At 35.4% G+C, this 19530-nt stretch overlaps 1 long non-coding RNA gene across 2 annotated transcripts in view; it reads right to left on the reverse strand.

Moving 5' to 3' along the window:
• Positions 1-18908, reverse strand: part of LOC144293684 (uncharacterized) — a 111417-nt gene extending 92509 nt beyond the window's left edge. Inside the window, exons 1-4 of one of the 2 annotated variants that reach the window (XR_013360931.1) lie at positions 18817-18908; positions 16312-16352; positions 14661-14702; positions 1060-1438 (exon numbers count right to left, since the gene is read on the reverse strand). This is a non-coding gene — a long non-coding RNA (uncharacterized LOC144293684). Of the gene's footprint in view, positions 1-1059; positions 1439-14660; positions 14703-16311; positions 16353-18816 lie in introns of those variants that run through there. The other variant, XR_013360925.1, reaches the window with a different exon arrangement.
• Positions 18909-19530: the final 622 nt, after the last annotated feature.

Here is a 19530-nt window from a genome sequence, read left to right on the forward strand (position 1 = left end):
ATAATCACAAAATCAATTAAGATGTTTGCCGACATAGTAAATATTTGCCATTTCTTTTTTTTTTTTTTCTCTTTTTAAATTTATTTATTTATTTATTTATTTTCATTTTAAATTTTTTTTTTTTATTGGTGTTCAATTTACTAACATACAGAATAACACCCAGTGCCCGTCACCCATTCACTCCCACCCCCCGCCCTCCTCCCCTTCTACCACCCCTAGTTCGTTTCCCAGAGTTAGCAGTCTTTACGCTCTGTCTCCCTTTCTGATATTTCCCACACATTTCTTCTCCCTTACCTTATATTCCCTTTCACTATTATTTATATTCCCCAAATGAATGAGAACATATAATGTTTGTCCTTCTCCGACTGACTTACTTCACTCAGCATAATACCCTCCAGTTCCATCCACGTTGAAGCAAATGGTGGGTATTTGTCATTTCTAATAGCTGAGTAATATTCCATTGTATACATAAACCACATCTTCTTTATCCATTCATCTTTCGTTGGACACCGAGGCTCCTTCCACAGTTTGGCTATCGTGGCCATTGCTGCTATAAACATCGGGGTGCAGGTGTCCCGGCGTTTCATTGCATTTGTATCTTTGGGGTAAATCCCCAACAGTGCAATTGCTGGGTCGTAGGGCAGGTCTATTTTTAACTGTTTGAGGAACCTCCACACAGTTTTCCAGAGTGGCTGCACCAGTTCACAGTCCCACCAACAGTGTAAGAGGGTTCCCTTTTCTCCGCATCCTCTCCAACATTTGTTGTTTCCTGCCTTGTTAATTTTCCCCATTCTCACTGGTGTGAGGTGGTATCTCATTGTAGTTTTCATTTGTATTTCCCTGATGGCAAGTGATGCAGAGCATTTTCTCATATGCATGTTGGCCATGTCTATGTCTTCCTCTGTGAGATTTCTCTTCATGTCTTTTGCCCATTTCATGATTGGATTGTTTGTTTCTTTGGTGTTGAGTTTAATAAGTTCTTTATAGATCTTGGAAACTAGCCCTTTATCTGATATGTCATTTGCAAATATCTTCTCCCATTCTGTAGGTTGTCTTTGAGTTTTGTTGACTGTATCCTTTGCTGTGCAAAAGCTTCTTATCTTGATGAAGTCCCAATAGTTCATTTTTGCTTTTGTTTCTTTTGCCTTCGTGGATGTATCTTGCAAGAAGTTACTATGGCCGAGTTCAAAAAGGGTGTTGCCTGTGTTCTTCTCTAGGATTTTGATGGAATCTTGTCTCACATTTAGATCTTTCATCCATTTTGAGTTTATCTTTGTGTATGGTGAAAGAGAGTGGTCTAGTTTCATTCTTCTGCATGTGGATGTCCAATTTTCCCAGCACCATTTATTGAAGAGACTGTCTTTCTTCCAATGGATAGTCTTTCCTCCTTTATCGAATATTAGTTGCCCATAAAGTTCAGGGTCCACTTCTGGATTCTCTATTCTGTTCCACTGATCTATGTGTCTGTTTTTGTGCCAGTACCACACTGTCTTGATGACCACAGCTTTGTAGTACAACCTGAAATCTGGCATTGTGATGCCCCCAGATATGGTTTTCTTTTTTAAAATTCCCCTGGCTATTCGGGGTCTTTTCTGATTCCACACAAATCTTAAAATAATTTGTTCTAACTCTCTGAAGAAAGTCCATGGTATTTTGATAGGGATTGCATTAAACGTGTATATTGCCCTGGGTAACATTGACATTTTCACAATATTAATTCTGCCAATCCATGAGCATGGAATATTTTTCCATCTCTTTGTGTCTTCCTCAATTTCTTTCAGAAGTGTTCTATAGTTTTGAGGATATAGATCCTTTACATCTTTGGTTAGGTTTATTCCTAGGTATCTTATGCTTTTGGGTGCAATTGTAAATGGAATGGACTCCTTAATTTCTCTTTCTTCAGTCTCATTGTTAGTGTATAGAAATGCCACTGACTTCTGGGCATTGATTTTGTATCCTGCCACGCTACCGAATTGCTGTATGAGTTCTAGCAATCTTGGGGTGGAGACTTTTGGGTTTTCTATGTAGAGTATCATGTCATCGGCGAAGAGGGAGAGTTTGACTTCTTCTTTGCCAATTTGAATGCCTTTAATGTCTTTTTGTTGTCTGATTGCTGAGGCTAGGACTTCCAGTACTATGTTGAACAGCAGTGGTGAGAGTGGACATCCCTGTCTTGTTCCTGATCTTAGGGGAAAGGCTCCTAGTGCTTCCCCATTGAGAATGATATTTGCTGTGGGCTTTTCATAGATGGCTTTTAAGATGTCGAGGAATGTTCCCTCTATCCCTACACTCTGAAGAGTTTTGATCAGGAATGGATGCTGTATTTTGTCAAATGCTTTCTCTGCATCCAATGAGAGGATCATATGGTTCTTGGTTTTTCTCTTGCTGATATGATGAATCACATTGATTGTTTTACGGGTGTTGAACCAGCCTTGTGTCCCAGGGATAAATCCTACTTGGTCATGGTGAATAATTTTCTTAATGTATTGTTGGATCCTATTGGCCAGTATCTTGTTGAGAATTTTTGCATCCATGTTCATCAGGGATATTGGTCTGTAATTCTCCTTTTTGGCGGGGTCTTTGTCTGGCTTTGGAATTAAGGTGATGCTGGCTTCATAGAACGAATTTGGAAGTACTCCATCTCTTTCTATCTTTCCAAACAGCTTTAGGAGAATAGGTATGGTTTCTTCTTTAAACGTTTGATAAAATTCCCCTGGGAAGCCATCTGGCCCTGGACTCTTGTGTCTTGGGAGGTTTTTGATGACTGCTTCAATTTCCTCCCTGGTTATTGGTCTGTTCAGGTTTTCTATTTCTTCCTGTTCCAGTTTTGGTAGTTTGTGGCTTTCCAGGAATGCGTCCATTTCTTCTAGATTGCCTAATTTATTGGCGTATAGCTGTTCATAATATGTTTTTAAAATCGTTTGTATTTCCTTGGTGTTGGTAGTGATCTCTCCTTTCTCATTCATGATTTTATTAATTTGAGTCTTCTCTCTCTTCTTTTTAATAAGGCTGGCTAATGGTTTATCTATCTTGTTAATTCTTTCAAAGAACCAACTCCTGGTTTTGTTGATCTGTTCCACAGTTCTTCTGGTCTCGATTTCGTTGAGTTCTGCTCGAATCTTTATTAACTCCCTTCTTCTCTTGGGTGTAGGATCTATTTGCTGTTTTTTCTCTAGCTCCTTTATGTGTAAGGTGAGCTTTTGTATTTGAGTTCTTTCCAGTTTTTGAATGGATGCTTGTATTGCGATGTATTTCCCCCTTAGGACTGCTTTTGCTGCATCCCAAAGATTTTGAACGGTTGTATCTTCATTCTCATTAGTTTCCATGAATCTTTTTAATTCTTCCTTAATTTCCTGGTTGACCCTTTAATCTTTTAGCAGGATGGTCCTTAACCTCCACGTGTTTGAGGTCCTTCCAAACTTCTTGTTGTGATTTAGTTCTAATTTCAAGGCATTATGGTCTGAGAATATGCAGGGGACAATCCCAGTCTTTTGGTATCGGTTCAGACCCGATTTGTGACCCAATATGTGGTCTATTCTGGAGAAAGTTCCATGTGCGCTTGAGAAGAATGTGTATTCAGTTGAGTTTGGATGTAAAGTTCTGTAGATATCTGTGAAATCCATCTGGTCCCGTGTATCATTTAAAGCTCTCGTTTCTTTGGAGATGTTGTGCTTAGAAGACCTATCGAGTATAGAAAGAGCTAGATTGAAGTCACCAAGTATAAGTGTATTATTATCTAAGTATTTCTTCACTTTGGTTAATAATTGATTGATATATTTGGCAGCTCCCACATTCGGAGCATATATATTGAGGATTGTTAAGTCCTCTTGTTGAATAGATCCTTTAAGTATGATATAGTGTCCCTCTTCATCTCTCACTACAGTCTTTGGGGTAAATTTTAGTTTATCTGATATAAGGATGGCTACCCCTGCTTTCTTTTGAGGACCATTCGAATGGTAAATGGTTCTCCAACCTTTTATTTTCAGGCTGTAGGTGTCCTTCTGTCTAAAATGAGTCTCTTGTAGACAGCAAATAGATGGGTCCTGCTTTTTTATCCAGTCTGAAACCCTGCGCCTTTTGATGGGGTCATTAAGCCCGTTCACATTCAGAGTTACTATTGAGAGATATGAGTTTAGTGTCATCATGATATCTATTCAGTCTTTGTTTTTGTGGACTATTCCACTGAACTTCTTCTTAAAGGGGAATTTTAAGAGTCCCCCTTAAAATTTCTTGCAGAGCTGGTTTGGAGGTCACATATTCTTTTAGTTGCTGCCTGTCTTGGAAGCTCTTTATCTCTCCTTCCATTTTGAATGAGAGCCTTGCTGGATAAAGTATTCTTGGTTGCATGTTCTTCTCCTTTAGGACCCTGAATATATCCTGCCAGCCCTTTCTGGCCTGCCAGGTCTCTGTGGAGAGGTCTGCTGTTACCCTAATACTCCTCCCCATAAAAGTCAGGGATTTCTTGTCTCTTGCTGCTTTAAGGATCTTCTCCTTATCTTTGGAATTTGCAAGCTTCACAATTAAATGTCGAGGTGTTGAACGGTTTTTATTGATTTTAGGGGGGGATCTCTCTATTTCCTGGATCTGAATGCCTGTTTCCCTTCCCAGATTAGGAAAGTTTTCAGCTAGAATTTGTTCAAATACATATTCTGGCCCTCTGTCCCTTTCGGCGCCCTCGGGAACCCCAATTAAACGTAGGTTTTTCTTCCTCAGGCTGTCGTTTATTTCCCTTAATCTATCTTCATGGTCTTTTAATTGTTTGTCTCTTTTTTCCTCAGTTTCCCTCTTTGCTATCAACTTGTCTTCTATGTCACTCACTCGTTCTTCCACCTCGTTAACCCTCGTCGTTAGGACTTCTAGTTTGGATTGCATCTCATTCAATTGATTTTTAATTTCTGCCTGATTAGCTCTAAATTCTGCAGTCATGAAGTCTCTTGAGTCCTTTATACTTTTTTCTAGAGCCACCAGTAGCTGTATAATAGTGCTTCTGAATTGGCTTTCTGACATTGAATTGTAATCCAGATTTTGTAACTCTGTGGGAGAGAGGACTGTTTCTGATTCTTTCTTTTGAGGTGAGGTTTTCCTTCTAGTCATTTTGCTCAGTGCAGAGTGGCCAAAAGCAAATTGTATTGGGAAAAAGAGAAAAAGAGAGGAGAGAAAGAAGGAAAGAAAAGAGAAAGAGAAGAAAAAAAAAAGGGAAGAAAAAGAGAAAAAAAAAAACGGAAAAAAAAAAGAAGAAAAAGAGAAAGAAAAAGAAAGGAGAAAAAAAGGGGGTGGGGGAAGGAAACAAATCAAAAAGCAAAACAAAACAAAAACAAAAAAAAAAAAAAAAAAAAAAAGAACCACCGGGGAGTATCTTCTGATTCTGTGTTCTTTAAGACCCTTGGCTTCTCCTGGAAGTTGTCAGTCTAGCTGATCTTCTGGGGGAGGGGCCTGTTGTGCTGGTTTTCAGGTGTTAGCAGTTGGGGGAGCTGCTGTGCCCCTGCCTGGTGCAGGGCTCGGTGGGGGTTGTTTACCCCGTGAGGCCGCAGGAGGAACAGCCCCAGTGGCGGGGCAGCTCTGGAAACCTGGATTCAGCTCCGGCAGGAACTCCGGAGCTGTCGGTCTGCAGGGCCTGGAGGCTCCGGGGCGGGGCCGCTGATCTGCTCAGCTGGGGCAGGAGCGTCCTTGCTGTCCTGGGCCCTCCCGGCCTCTGCCTGTCCCGGAGGAGGCCGGATCCTGGGCTGTGTCCCGGCGCCCTGTGCTCCGGAGCCTGCGCTGGTGGATTCGCGCTCCCGGGGCCGCGCAACCCCCTCCGCGGAGCCGCCGCCCGAGCCCCCCGAGCTGCTCCGGGTCCCGCCGTGCGCGCTGCAGCCCTTAGGGAGCTCGGGCACTCTCCGGGGCGCAGGTGTCTGTTACTGTCCCAGGGAGCCCGAGGGCATCCCCGCCCTCCTGGGTCCTGCTCCAGCTCCCCGCGAGCCCCTTTCCGCCCGGGAAGGTCGGTGCAGCTCCTGCTCCTCCGGGACGGGGCTCTCCTGTCCTGGGGACACTCGCCCCGGCCTCAGCCCGGCTCCTCGCGGGCCCCTCCCCCTTGGAGGCCTTTGTTCCTTTATTTCTTTTTCCCCGTCTTCCTACCTTGATAGAAGCGCGAACTCTTCTCACTGTAGCATTCCAGCTGGTCTCTCTTTAAATCTCAGGCCGAATTCATAGATTTTCAGGATAATTTGAAGGTTTTCTAGGTAGTTTGGTGGAGACAGGTGATTTGGGGACCCTACTCTTCCGCCATCTTGCTCCTCCCTCATATTTGCCATTTCTAATGTTCTTGGTTCCTTCTTCTAAATAGGAGTTTCTTTGTAGTGGTATTTCCTTTCAGCCTGAAGAATTCTTTAGCTTTGTTTTGTTTTGCTTTCTTTTTGGTTTTGTTTTCTTAGAGGCCAAGATTCTGGTAAACAGGCCAGAGATTCCTACTATCCTGGCCAGGAATTCTCTGATTTACGTATATATCTAAAAAAGCTTTTGATTCAATGTTAGATGTGGAAAAGGCAGAATTATGGCTCCCAAAGGGGTCTTATTACACATTCTGTAATCAGAGAACTCCTTAGAAGTGAAATGGGCATTAGAACCAGAGGAGATATGATGTCACTAGGAGAGGTTATAGCAGTGTGGGTGCTGGCTTTGAAGAAAACCAAGAGCCAATAAATGTGTGCAGTCAATACAAGCTGGAAAAAGCAAGGAAATGAATTTCTTCTGAAGGCTCCAAAAGAAATACACACAACTTGTTTAGCCTAGTGACATCTATTCAGATTTTGGCCTCCAAAATGACTGAATTTGTGTGGCTTAACACTGAGTTTGTGGTAATTTGTTACAATAGCAGTAGAAAACTACTAGATTCACCTTCATTTTTGTGTATTGTTTTCACTGGCTATAAAAATCTGACATTTCTCTCTCAGCGCTCTGAAGATGTCATTTCATTGTCTACTGACCTCAGTATTTTTTAGAAGAAATCAACCATCATTCATAGCTTTCCTCAAATGTATGTGATTTATCATTTTTCTACTTTCAAGGATTTTGTAGTTGTGGGTTTTAGGAGTTTATGGGATGACTCGGTGTGATTTCATTGTATTTATCTTGTCTGTATTTGGATAAACTTCTTGAATCTTTAGGTGTTTTCCCCTAATTTGGGAACATTCTATTATTTTGTAAAATACTTTTTGTTATCTATACTGTCCTTCTGACATTGTAATTATATGTTTGTTAGATCACTTGATATTGTCTCACTAGACATTGGGCTCTGTTAACCTTTTTTCAGTTTTTCATCTCTCTCTGCTTTGAGTAGAATGATTTCTATTAATCTATCTTCAATTTCACTGACACTTTCATTTGCCACCTTTATTTTTCAATTCAATTATTTTTTTAAATTATAAGATAACATACTTTCAAATTCTAGAATATCCATTTATCCTTCTTTTATGTGTTTGACTTCAATGCTAAAGTATGCTACAATCCAGCAATTCTACTTTTAGGTTTATAACAAGTAGAAATGTGTGCCTATCCTTACCAGAAGACATGCTTTGGAATGTTCACATCAATATTACACTAAAAATCCACTTGGGAAGGATTCAATAACCACCAATTGTGTGATATATGCTTATTCACCCAATTACATACTATATAAAAGTAATAATGAACTATAACTACACACAGCAATATTTATGGGTCTCACAAATATATTAACTAAACTAGGCACAAAGGAGTATGTAACATATTATGTAAAGAATAAAATTTCCTATAAAGTACAAAAATTGATCAATACAGCTAACAGTATTAATAGCTACTTGGGAGTGATATTTGTTAAAAAGAAGTAAGTATGACAGTATTTTGGTGGTGCTAATATTGATAAAGTCCTTAAAATATTTTAATATTGTGTATATCAAACTTAAAAGTCATGTTCTTAAAAAAACGTCCTCTGAGACAGATGCAAGATTCAAATGAATATACAGATTAACCATAATAAACTCCAGATTTTAACAGTCATCACTGATTTGGATTATGAACCACATCTATTGATTTTGTGCGCTTTGTGTGTATAAGCTTATGCTTTGTAATTTTCCAGAAGCTGTGGTATCCTTCCACCATATTTTCATAAGATCTATTTCCTTGTCTATCTACCTAATATCTAAAACAATTAAATCTTACTGTGCATTATACAACTCCAATGAAATCAAAATTATAGAGTGAGCAGTGTGTTTAAAGGTTAGTATGTTCTTTCATTCCTTTTCTTAATGTTAGACACATAAGTATAAGAAATTTCCATGTTCAAATCTTCAAAAACTGTGTATTATTCAAGCATTAAGAAAAGTATTTCAAAACAACATACCCTTCTATTATTTTCCACTTTACAAGTCCACTTTTCTCCTCTACTCCCTAAAAGGGCCCTAAACCCTTCAGGCCTTGAATCATGTCACTATCATTCCAGCTAAAGGGAACTGGAGAGCACTCCCCTGGGTTCCTATTAACACCTGCTACTTAATCAGCCAGAGGGGCTGTTGGTGACTGATGGCAAAGAGTTCCATCCATCCCTCCTCCTTACCTCCCCAGAGGCTGTACCACCATTGCAGCCATCCTGCCTGGGGAGTGAGAGTAAAAAGAGGCTGGGCAACAGTTGGAAAAATACATCCAATTGTTCAAAAGCTAGAATTTGTTAGTACTAAATTCCCAGTTATAAATTTGCAAACCAAGAACGTGCAGCTGCAGAATGTATTAGTTACAAATCTGTAATTTTTCAACTTTCAGATTCATAAATATTTTAGGTATTGTACAAATGCAGCAGCAAATACTTATAGAGACCTCCCTGGATAGAAGGTTACTACAGATAAGATGTGTGTGGCTAAATGTAGGGGTAGCCTTACATTTTGAACGAGGAATAGTTTAGCAGTGCAGCCATCTCTAATTTAGACTGTTTTCTTAATCTGCTGCCAGGGGACCATGCTGGGTGATTCACAATAATGAACTCCACCTGGATGTTCTTTAAGTCTGAAAAGGAGGACTGCAGCCTAGTAACTATTGTTACCACAGCTCTGGTTGAATGAGCTCTAATTTGATCATTAAGTGACCATCCCATCAAGGAACCATAAGAAATGCTTAGAGACTACCATTCCATATGAACACAAGAAAGACTGCTTATTTAAATAAGATTATTATCAAGTAAAACAACCTACATTGAGGAAAAAAAAAAAAAACAGTTGTCGAACAGTAAAAATAAACTAATACTAAATATTTAATCTTGAACCAGTGGATCATATTGTTAGTTTAATGGATCACTATTTTTTAAAAGTTAAAAAAAGTAACAAATTTTCTTGACAAAAGAGGTTTACTAAAATTGTTTTAACACCACTATACAATCAATGGCAGTTAACTTGCCAGGAACTATACTATTTGGAGCATCTGGTCTAATACAAATAGTGCAGTAAATTATACATCATAATGTATTATATGATAAAATATATTGAATAGATATTTTTTTACAGATTCAGTGTGTGTGTATACTGCTTCATAACAGTAATGAAATGGTATCATATACTGGAAATGATAAGCTGAACTATATGGCTTGAATTTGTTTATTTCTGTCTGAAACTCTGGTCACTGTCTTAATAAAGTAATTTGAGAACAGGGCCATGGCCATTGCTGCTGCCTCCATCACTTTATCAAGGCCCTAGGGAACCAACTTGGAACAAGCTCTATCACAAAACAGGCTTGATCTTGTTGCTTCCTGTTACTGAAATTAATTTTCTATGCACTCCTTATTACAAATTCTTGTTCACTTTAGTGGAGGTTTATTATATTTCCTTGTCCACTCTCCCTTCTGATAAGAGAATATAAAGCAAATAAACAATATTTAAAGCACATGTTTTCTGGACAACCACCCAAACTTATTTGTAATCCTTGTAGTTTGCATGACCAATAAACTTATAAGCTATTTGAGTCAATAAAGAATTCATTCACTCACTCAATCCATTCATGCATTCATTCACTGATTTTGCTTATCAAGTTCCTGATTGAATTAAAGTTGAATCTTGACAATATTCTCCCATGCTGCTGGATAAATCCGGTCCAATTGCCCTGGAAACAGAATTCTTTCTAATACCTAAATTTGTTAGTTTGTATGTATATACATTTACTTGTATGGGTAGATACTCAAAGACATAGCAAATTATCAGGCCTGTCGTTCACTATTTCGTATAGCAGATTTTAATACATGTAGTATTTTCTAAAAATTATGGATACTTACATTTTGATTACTTTTACAAAGTAATTAAAAGATTTTCAGTCAATGTTGAATTTTTTTTTTTTTTTTTTTTTGGTAGATCAATATGGGAATTACCTGCCACAAGGGAGAATGCACTCTCGTTTCTGGAAGTTTATTAGTAAAGGCTAATCAACCCTTTGTATTTTGTAGTAGGGATGCTCACTATAGATGACAGTCAGATTAGATGATCTTTGATATTCAATAAAGGTGTTTCTTGATTAATAACTTTATAGTTTGTATAGATTAGAGAGCTCTAGGTATCAGGCTAGAGAGCTCTAGGTATCAGACAGAAATAAAAAAATCATGACAAAATACTTGGCTTTAACATTTAAAGTGGACTTCAAATATTAAACAGTACAAAAGTAAATCAAAGTAATATGTAAACAAATTGAATAATATGTTTTAGCTGAATAAATGCAAAAGAGATATTTACAAAGATAGTTGTAAAATAGATTTTTGTCTATTTATCTTTAAAAAATTTTTACAAAGATAGTTAATGAATAAAATAAAATACTAAAAAGCTAATGAATAAATATTTCAAAGGAAAATTTTGAGTTCATCACAGTAATAATAAATTAATTTCATTAATTCTTCCCAAACTCCAATCCCTCTAACTTTTCAACTTCAATAACTTTTTTTATTCTCCACATGTATTACCCATAAACGTAGTCTAAACCACTTTTTCTCTTGGATTCATTGATATCAGGAGATATCATACAGCATTCTATCTCAACTTAGTAAATGGCAACTCTAATTCCTATTGGCTATTTAAAATATACCTATAATCTAATCACTTATCAACAAACTAATAGGAAAAAATAGACAAATCTATCATACCCTATGATTTTAATACTTCTCTCTCAAGAATGTGAGGGTATAAAATGGATGAAACTCTTCCAACCATCATGACTCAATGTATTATTTTTAAGACTTTATTTTCTTAGAGAAGGTTTAGTTTCATAACAAAATTGGGAGAAATAGAGATTTCCTACTCATTCCCTGCCCTACACATGGCATAGCTTCCCTCATTATCAACATCATTCACTAGAATGGTCCATTTTTACTAAGAGTGAATCTACAATGACACATTATAATCACCTAGTCCAGTACTTTAGGGTTCATCTTTGAGTGTTACATTCTATGGTTTGGGGCAAAGTATAATGATATATAGTCATCATTGCATCATACAGAGTACTTTTACTTCCCTAAAAAAATCCTCTGAGCTCTGCTTATTCATTTCTCTCTGATCTTCTCCCCAACCCATCAACTACTGAACTTTTTATTCTCCATACTTTATTTTGCCCTGAATGCCATATAGTTGAAATCATACAGTATATAACCTTTACAGATTGGCTTCTTTTACTTAGCAATATGCATTTAAATTTCTATGTGTCTTTATGGCCTGATAGGTCAGTTCTTTTTGCCAAGTAATAATAATCTGTTTCCTGGATGTATCAGTTTATTTATTTGTGCACCTACTGAATGACATCCTGCTTGCTTCTAGATTTGGGCAATTATGAATAAAGATACTATAAACATTAGTGTGCATTTAAAAAAAATATTTATTAATTTGAGAGAGACAGAGAGGCAGGGAAGAGTAGAAGGAGAGGGAGTCTTAAGCAGACCCCATGCTGAGTGTGGAGTCCCAAAAGAGGCTCATCCCATGACTTCAAGACCACCACCTGAGTTGAAACCATGAATCAATTAACTGACTGTGCCATCCAGGTGCCCCTACTGTGCAATTTTTTTTATATGGACATGTTTTCAAATCCTTCAGGTCAATACCCAGGCATACAATTATAGATCATGTGGTGAGTATATGTTTAGTTTTGTAAGAAACTGCCTAACTGTCATATAATTTATTGCACATTATTTTCAACTATGGCAGGAAATTCATTATTTCCATGTGTATATGAAATACTTATAAAGATAGACCATATTCTGAACCATAAAACAAGTCTCAATCAAGCCCAAGGGATTGAAGTTATAAAGAATATACTTTTGGACATTAAAAAACATCAAATTAGAAATAACAAAATATATCTAGACACACTCAAATTTTAAAGATTAAACAACACAATTCTTAATAATCCACTGGGAACTACTTTAGAGAAAATTATATTAAAGAGACAATGCATAAAAATCTGAAATTTTGCTAAGTGCTAAAAATAAAAATTGTGATTTTAATGTTTTTGTTAAAAGATAAATTTATCCTTCTTAAAAGAGTATAGTAAAAGAACAAAATGAACAAAAATGTGTGAAGGGAATAAATGCATAGGTAAAGACCACAAGTCATTGGAATAGAACACAGCACTGAAAATTGAGAAAGCCAAAAAATTCTTAATAAAGATTCATAAAAGTAATAACCACCCTGCAAGACTGATTAGGTAGGAAAAAAAAGAATAACCAATGTCAACAAAAAGGTTGGGCTATCTCTATATATCCCTAGATTTATTAATCTTGGATCATTAATATCCACTGATATTTCATTAGTTTATCAACATATATTTTTAGAGCTACAGAACACGCTCATTTATTATGCAAGAATCCTCAAAAAATAGAGTGTTATTAGTTTAAAATAATATAATAAAATATATAGAAAAATAATATATGAATATTCTAATAAACATAGAAATATTCTCTGTGGTTCTCCTATCAAGAGGTCTTAAACTTATTTTCTCTTCACTACTAAATAAATCTTATTTCCAGCTAAGACATTTTCTTAGTCTACTCTTGTCCATAGAAACTTTGTAATCCAAAGTCAATTTTGATTCAGTCACATGGGTAGGTCCAAGCAAAACCAATAGAAAAACCACTCCACCAGTATGCAAACTATAAGCAATAATAAATCACTGTTTTAAGTAATCACATTTTAGAGTACTTTCTTATTCAAACCTAGGTAAGTGATAAAATTAAAAGATGAAGTACAACCATTTCCAGATGACATGTTTGTCACAAAATCAAGTAGAACATAGAACTAGTAAGTGAGGTTAGTAACATTACAGGATACAAGATCAATATAGAGGAGGCGATTTTCTTTCTAGCAAAGGACAATTATATTAAAATTAAATATAATTTTTAAGAACATAATAGTAAAAACCTCTTAAGGATAAGCCAAATAAAAGATGTGCAAGACCCACATACCAAAAAAATAGAAAACACTGTTTATAGAAATATAAAAGACCCAAATAATGCAGAGGCATATTGTGGTCATGATCTGAACTCTTAAAATTTTAAAAATAAAACCTTTTTTCTTGCCTAGCCTATGGATACAATATCATCCTAATCAATATCTCAGCAGTTGTCTTTGAGGAAATTGAGAAACTGATTCTAAAATTTGAATGAAAATGCACAGCATCTGGAATAGGCAAAATAACTTAAAGGTCTATAATAGCCAAAACAACTTTGAAAAGAAGAAACAAGTTGGATAATTTATACTACCTACTTCAGTAAGTGTTTTAAACTATAATAATCAGGACAATGTGATTTTGGCTGACTAATGCAAAATAGAGAGCCCAGAAACAGACCCACACATATATGGCAAATAGTTGTGTTTAAAAGTTGCAAAGAAAACTCAGTGGAGGGGCACCTGCATGGCTCAGTGGTTGAGCATTTGACTTGGGCTCAAGTCATGATTCTGGGGTCCTGGGATCGAGTCCTGCATCAAGCTTCCCACAAGGAGCCTTCTACTCCCTCTGCCTATGTCTGTGCCTCTCTCTCTCTCTCTGTGTCTCTCATGAATAAATAAATAAAATCATAAGAAAAGAAAATTCACTGGGAAAAGACAGTCTTTTAAAATGTACTGCTGAAACTATTAGATACAAATATGCACAAAATCATTTTAAACCATATTTATTGCCTTATTTAAAATTACTTGAAATGAATTTTAAAGTGTAAATCAAAAACTATAAAGAAGATGAAAAGAGAAAGTATTTTTAACCTGACCTTAAGACAAATGATCTTCCATGTGGTACCCAAATTATGCTCCATAACACAAATAAATAAAACTATTAAATTTTATCCATATTAAGAAGTTTTGATCTTTGAAATTCATTCTTAACAAAAAGACAATCCCTATGTTTTAAGAAAGTATGAGGCACTTATAAATAGCATGTCTAGTAAGAGAAATCTATTCATTGTATATAAAGAAAATCCAAAACTAAATAAAACAAGCACACAACCCAGTTTGAAAAAAATAATGAGCAGAATTCCTTATTATTTCCACATGTGAAGAATTAGAGGTTATCACTCTTTCCAGAAAAACAAGTAAAAACTGAGCAGGCTGGAATATAAACTCTTCTTGGATTCATGAGACAAGAGGACACAGGGAAAACTGGATACTTACAGACTGGATGTACAGGAAGTCTCAACTTACCACAGTAGAACTCATAAGCAGAAACCATGGAATCAACTAGTACTGTAGAAAACAAAACAAAACAAAACACTAAAATGTAATTAAAAAATTGGTGTAGGCTTAATGCAAATGAATCTTACAATTAAAAACACCAGTAGACCTAGTCAAGGATGGGTGGAAAATATTGTCAAATTCACTACAGAAACTTGACCAGGTTTTCATAGCACATGTCACAGAAAAATTCCTTTCTGCATCTGGCATGGAAATGAGAAAAAGAACTATTTCTAAATACTCCAGCGTGTTTTATTCTTAAGGCCTGCCCCAAGAGTAAACTACTTAACCAGAGTGTAATATGCTGGACTACTGTTAAAATTTAACTGTCCTGGGGGAAGGTAAATACCCAGTCAGTTCTATCCATCCTGCCCCAAGTAAGATGGGAGAAAATTCCTGGAAAACTCTTGTCAAGTTCACAGTCAAGAGGCATAGGACTCATTAAAAAAAAGACTTCATATCCCTACACTTCACCATATTACTAAAGGTCTGTTTATAAGTTCCTTTATATCCCAGTATATCATGCACAGCTACCAAGAAAAAGTAAAAGCTGTAGGAATAGAAGAAAAATAAATAACATGAAGGAACAGAGGAAGTGTCAGAACCTGACTTGGTAGAGATGTCAAAATCATCAGAGTGGGAAGTTAAAACAGCTATAATTCATATGTTAACAGCTCTAATGAGTAAAATAAACAACATATAAGAACAAATGGGTAATGTAAGCATAGACACAGAGATGCTAAGAAAGAACTAAAAAAATGGTGTAAGTATAAAGGATTGTAATAGAAGCAAACAATGTCTTTCGTGGGAATAGTAGTAGACAAGATTCAGCTGATGAAGAATTTCTGAGTGAGAAGATATATCAATAGAATCTTTGAAAACAGAAGGCAAACAGAAGACTTAGAGAAGAACAAAGACAGCAAGACAACTACAAAGGTATAACATATGTATAATGGGAATGCTAGAAAAAAAGAGATGAAAGAACAAATACAATATTTCAAACAATAGTCACAGAAATTCCCTCAAATTAATGCCAGGCATCAAGACATAGATCCAGGAAGTTCAGAGAACAACAAGCAGAATACATATCCTAAAATATTACCCTTAGGGCTATCATTTTCAAACTTGAGAAAATTTAAGATAAAGAAAAAATCCAAAAAGGAGTCAGAGGAGAAAACACATTACACATAGAAGAGCAAAGAGAGTAATTGTCCCTAGTTATTCCCAGAAATCATGCAAGCAAGAAGAGAGTAGTAGTATTTTAATTGGTGAGAGAAAAACTACCAAAGTAGAATTCTGTACCCTGCAAGATTATCCTAAGTGAGTTAAAAAATAATATTTTTTTTCTCAAATCAACATCCAGAAAATTTGTTGCTAGTTGACCTACTTTGAAAGAACTGTTAAAAGAAAATCTTAAAGGCCACCTAGGAGGCTTGGCTAGGTAAGCATCTGACTTTGGCACAAGTCATGATCTTAGGGTCCTAGGATAAAACCTTGCATCAGGATTCATGTTCATTGGGCAGTCTGCTTGTTCATCTCCCTCTCCCTCTCCCTCTTCCCTTGCTTATGCTCTATCTCCCTGGCTCTCTCTCAAAATCTTTAAGAAATTTTTTTTAAATACCTTTAGAGAGGAAGAAGATGATATAGGTGAAAAACTCAGATCTGCATAAACAAAAGAAAAATATTGAAGAGTTAATGAGGATAAAACAATTTTTATTATTACTAATTAACAGAAAACAATTTGTTCAAAGTAGTATCAATAATGTATTTTATTATGTATGCTTATGTACATAAGATGCTTATTATATATGCTTATATATAAGTGAAATGAACAATGATAGAAGGAACAAAAGGAGAGAATTAGAATATTTTTGTTAAGATATTCAAACTACCTTGGAAGTAGTATAATTATCTGAAAGTAGATCTGTATCAGCTGTAAATATATATTGCAAATTCTAGAGCAATCATTATTTTTTAAAGGAATATAACTTCTATGCTAAGAAGGTTAAATGGAATCATATGGAATTCTCTTTTAAAACAACAAAAGTCAGGGCATCTGAGTGGTTCAGTCAGTTAAGCGTCTGCTTCAGCTCAGGTCATCCCAGGGTTCTGAGATTGAGCCCCACATTGGGTTCCCTGCTCAGTGGGAAACCTGCTTCTCTCTCTGCCTGTCCTCTTGCTTATACTTACTCTCCTCTTTCTCTCAAATAAAAAAATATTTAAAGAAAATAAAAGTAAAACCACAAAGGTAATTTAAAAAAGTGGAAGTCTGAATAGAAACTAAAAACAAAGGCAAAAACTGGAAAACAGTAATGAGTAAGATAGATATTAGTCCATGTATATCAATACTCAATTTGAAAATCAATGGTATAAATTTAACAATTTGAAGAGTTTAACAGGGTAAATATAACAAGACCCAACTATATGTTTCCTTACAAAAAAACAAATTTAAATATAGAAACACAGATTAAAAGTAAATATATTAAGGAAAATATGCTATGCTAATACTAATCAAGAGAAAATAAAAATAGTTATATTAATTTCAGACAGTGTACGCTTCAAAGAAAGGAAAGCTATCAGGAATGAAGAAGGGTGTTGGGTAATAATAAAGAGATCAATTCTCCAAGATGACAAAATAATCCTTAAGCAAGTATGCAACTAACCTAAGAGTTTCACACTATAGGAGGCAAAAGCAAATAAAATTACAAAAATAAATAGATGAATTCACTATCATGGTTGGAGATTTCAATATCTATCAGAAATTACTGGACCCAGCAGGCAGAAAACCAGTGAAGATGTAGTTGAATCAAATACCATCAATCAGTTGGATATAATTGACATCTATAGGTTACTTCACCCAACAAGAGAAAAATACACATTCTTTTCAAGCTCACATAAAATATTCACCAAGATATTCCATGTTCTGGGCAAGAGAACACACCTTAAAAATTTTAAAACTATAGAAAACAGCATGTGCTCTCCAACCACAAAATAATTAAACTAGAACTTAATAACACAAAGATAATTAGTATATGCCAAAACACATGAGATTAGACAACACATTTCCAAATAACATATGGTCAAAGAAGAAATACTGAGAAATTTAAAATTGAAGGAACTAAATGAAAATAAAAATAATTTATCAGAATGTGTGGAATGCAGCAAAAGCACTGCTTAGAGAGAACTTTATAACATATAATTCATCTATTAGAAAAGAGGATCCAAACCAAACAATCTAAGTGTCCCCTTTAGGGAGCAAAATAGAAAACTAGAAAAAAAAAAAAAAAAAGGCAAACTAGGAAACTAGAAAAAAAGGAAAGCAGATTAATCTGAAGCCGGAAAAAAACTAGAAATAAGTGAAGTTGATAACAGATTATCAATAGAGAAAATCAATAAAACCAAAATATAGCTCTTTGAAAATATCAATATCAAACAAATAAGGCAGCAGTCAGGTTAAGAAAATAATGAAGGGCACAGATTACTAATATCAGAGTTGAAAGAGGAAGGACCAATAAAGATCCTATGGACAATAGAAGAATCATGAGGGAATATTCTGAACAATCCAAATTTGATAATCTAGAGGAAATGGAATTTCTCAAAAGTCATAGCCTGCAAAACTCACATAGGCAATCTGAATAGGCCTCTATCTATTAAGGAAATTAAATAAATAATAACCCTCAAAAACAGAAAGTACAAGGTCTAGCTAGTTTCAATAGTGAATTCTAATGAACATTTAAAAATTATACCTGTTCTCTATATCTCTTTCATAGGATAAAAAGGCAATATTTCCTAGCTCATTGTATGAGTTCAGCATTATCTTCACACAAAAATCAAAGACATTAGAAAGAAAAAAATTATAAAACAGTATCTCTCATGAAGACAGATATAAAAATCCTCAAAAGAAGATTGAAATTGAGTATATTAAGAATTATAAATCATGATCAGGTGGTGTTTATCCCTGATATTCAAGTCTATTTCAACACTTGAAATGAATGAATATAAACCATCACACCAATAACCTAAAAAATAAAATCACATGCCCGTATCAATAAATGCAGAAAAAGCATTTGATAAAATCCAATAGCTGTTCATGATAAAGACTCAGTAGGAATAGAGGAGAACTTACTCAACTCAAAAGAAGATACACAAAAAGCCTAGAGCTACCGTAATACATAAGGAACTCATGCTTTCTCATTAAGATCAGTAACAAAGTAAGGATGTCCTCTGTCACAAATACTTTTGTGACATCATATTGGAAGTTCTAGCTAATGCCATATGACAGGGAAAGGAAATAAAAACGATACAGATCGAGAAAGACCTAAATCATGCTCCTTGGTTTTTACCCAAAGGAACTGAAATTTTATGTACATATAAAAATATGCACATGAATATTTGTAGTTTTATTCATATTTGCTAAAACTTGGAAGTTACCAAGATGCCTTTCAGTAGGTGAATGAACAAATAAACAGTAGTATATCCACAAAACTGATTAATTATTATTATTAAGTGCTAAAAAGAACTTAACTATCAAGCCATGACAAAACATAGAACTTTAAGAGAATATTATGAGTTTGAAATAGACCAATCTGTAAAGACCACATACTGTATAATTCCAAACACATAGTATTTTGGGAAAGGCAAATTATGAAGAAAATAAAAAGACCAGTGGTTGCCAGTGTTTGGAGATGGTGGGTAGAGATAAGTAAGTGATAGCACAGAGGATTTTTAGAGAAGTGACAAGACTCTTTCATGATACCAAGATGATAAATACACATCATTTCATACTTTCCCAACCACATAGAGCATAAAACATCAGAGTAAACTCAAAAACAAATTATGG

This window comes from Canis aureus, chromosome 2, assembly GCF_053574225.1.
Source record: "Canis aureus isolate CA01 chromosome 2, VMU_Caureus_v.1.0, whole genome shotgun sequence".
Taxonomy (NCBI): Eukaryota; Metazoa; Chordata; class Mammalia; order Carnivora; family Canidae; genus Canis; species Canis aureus.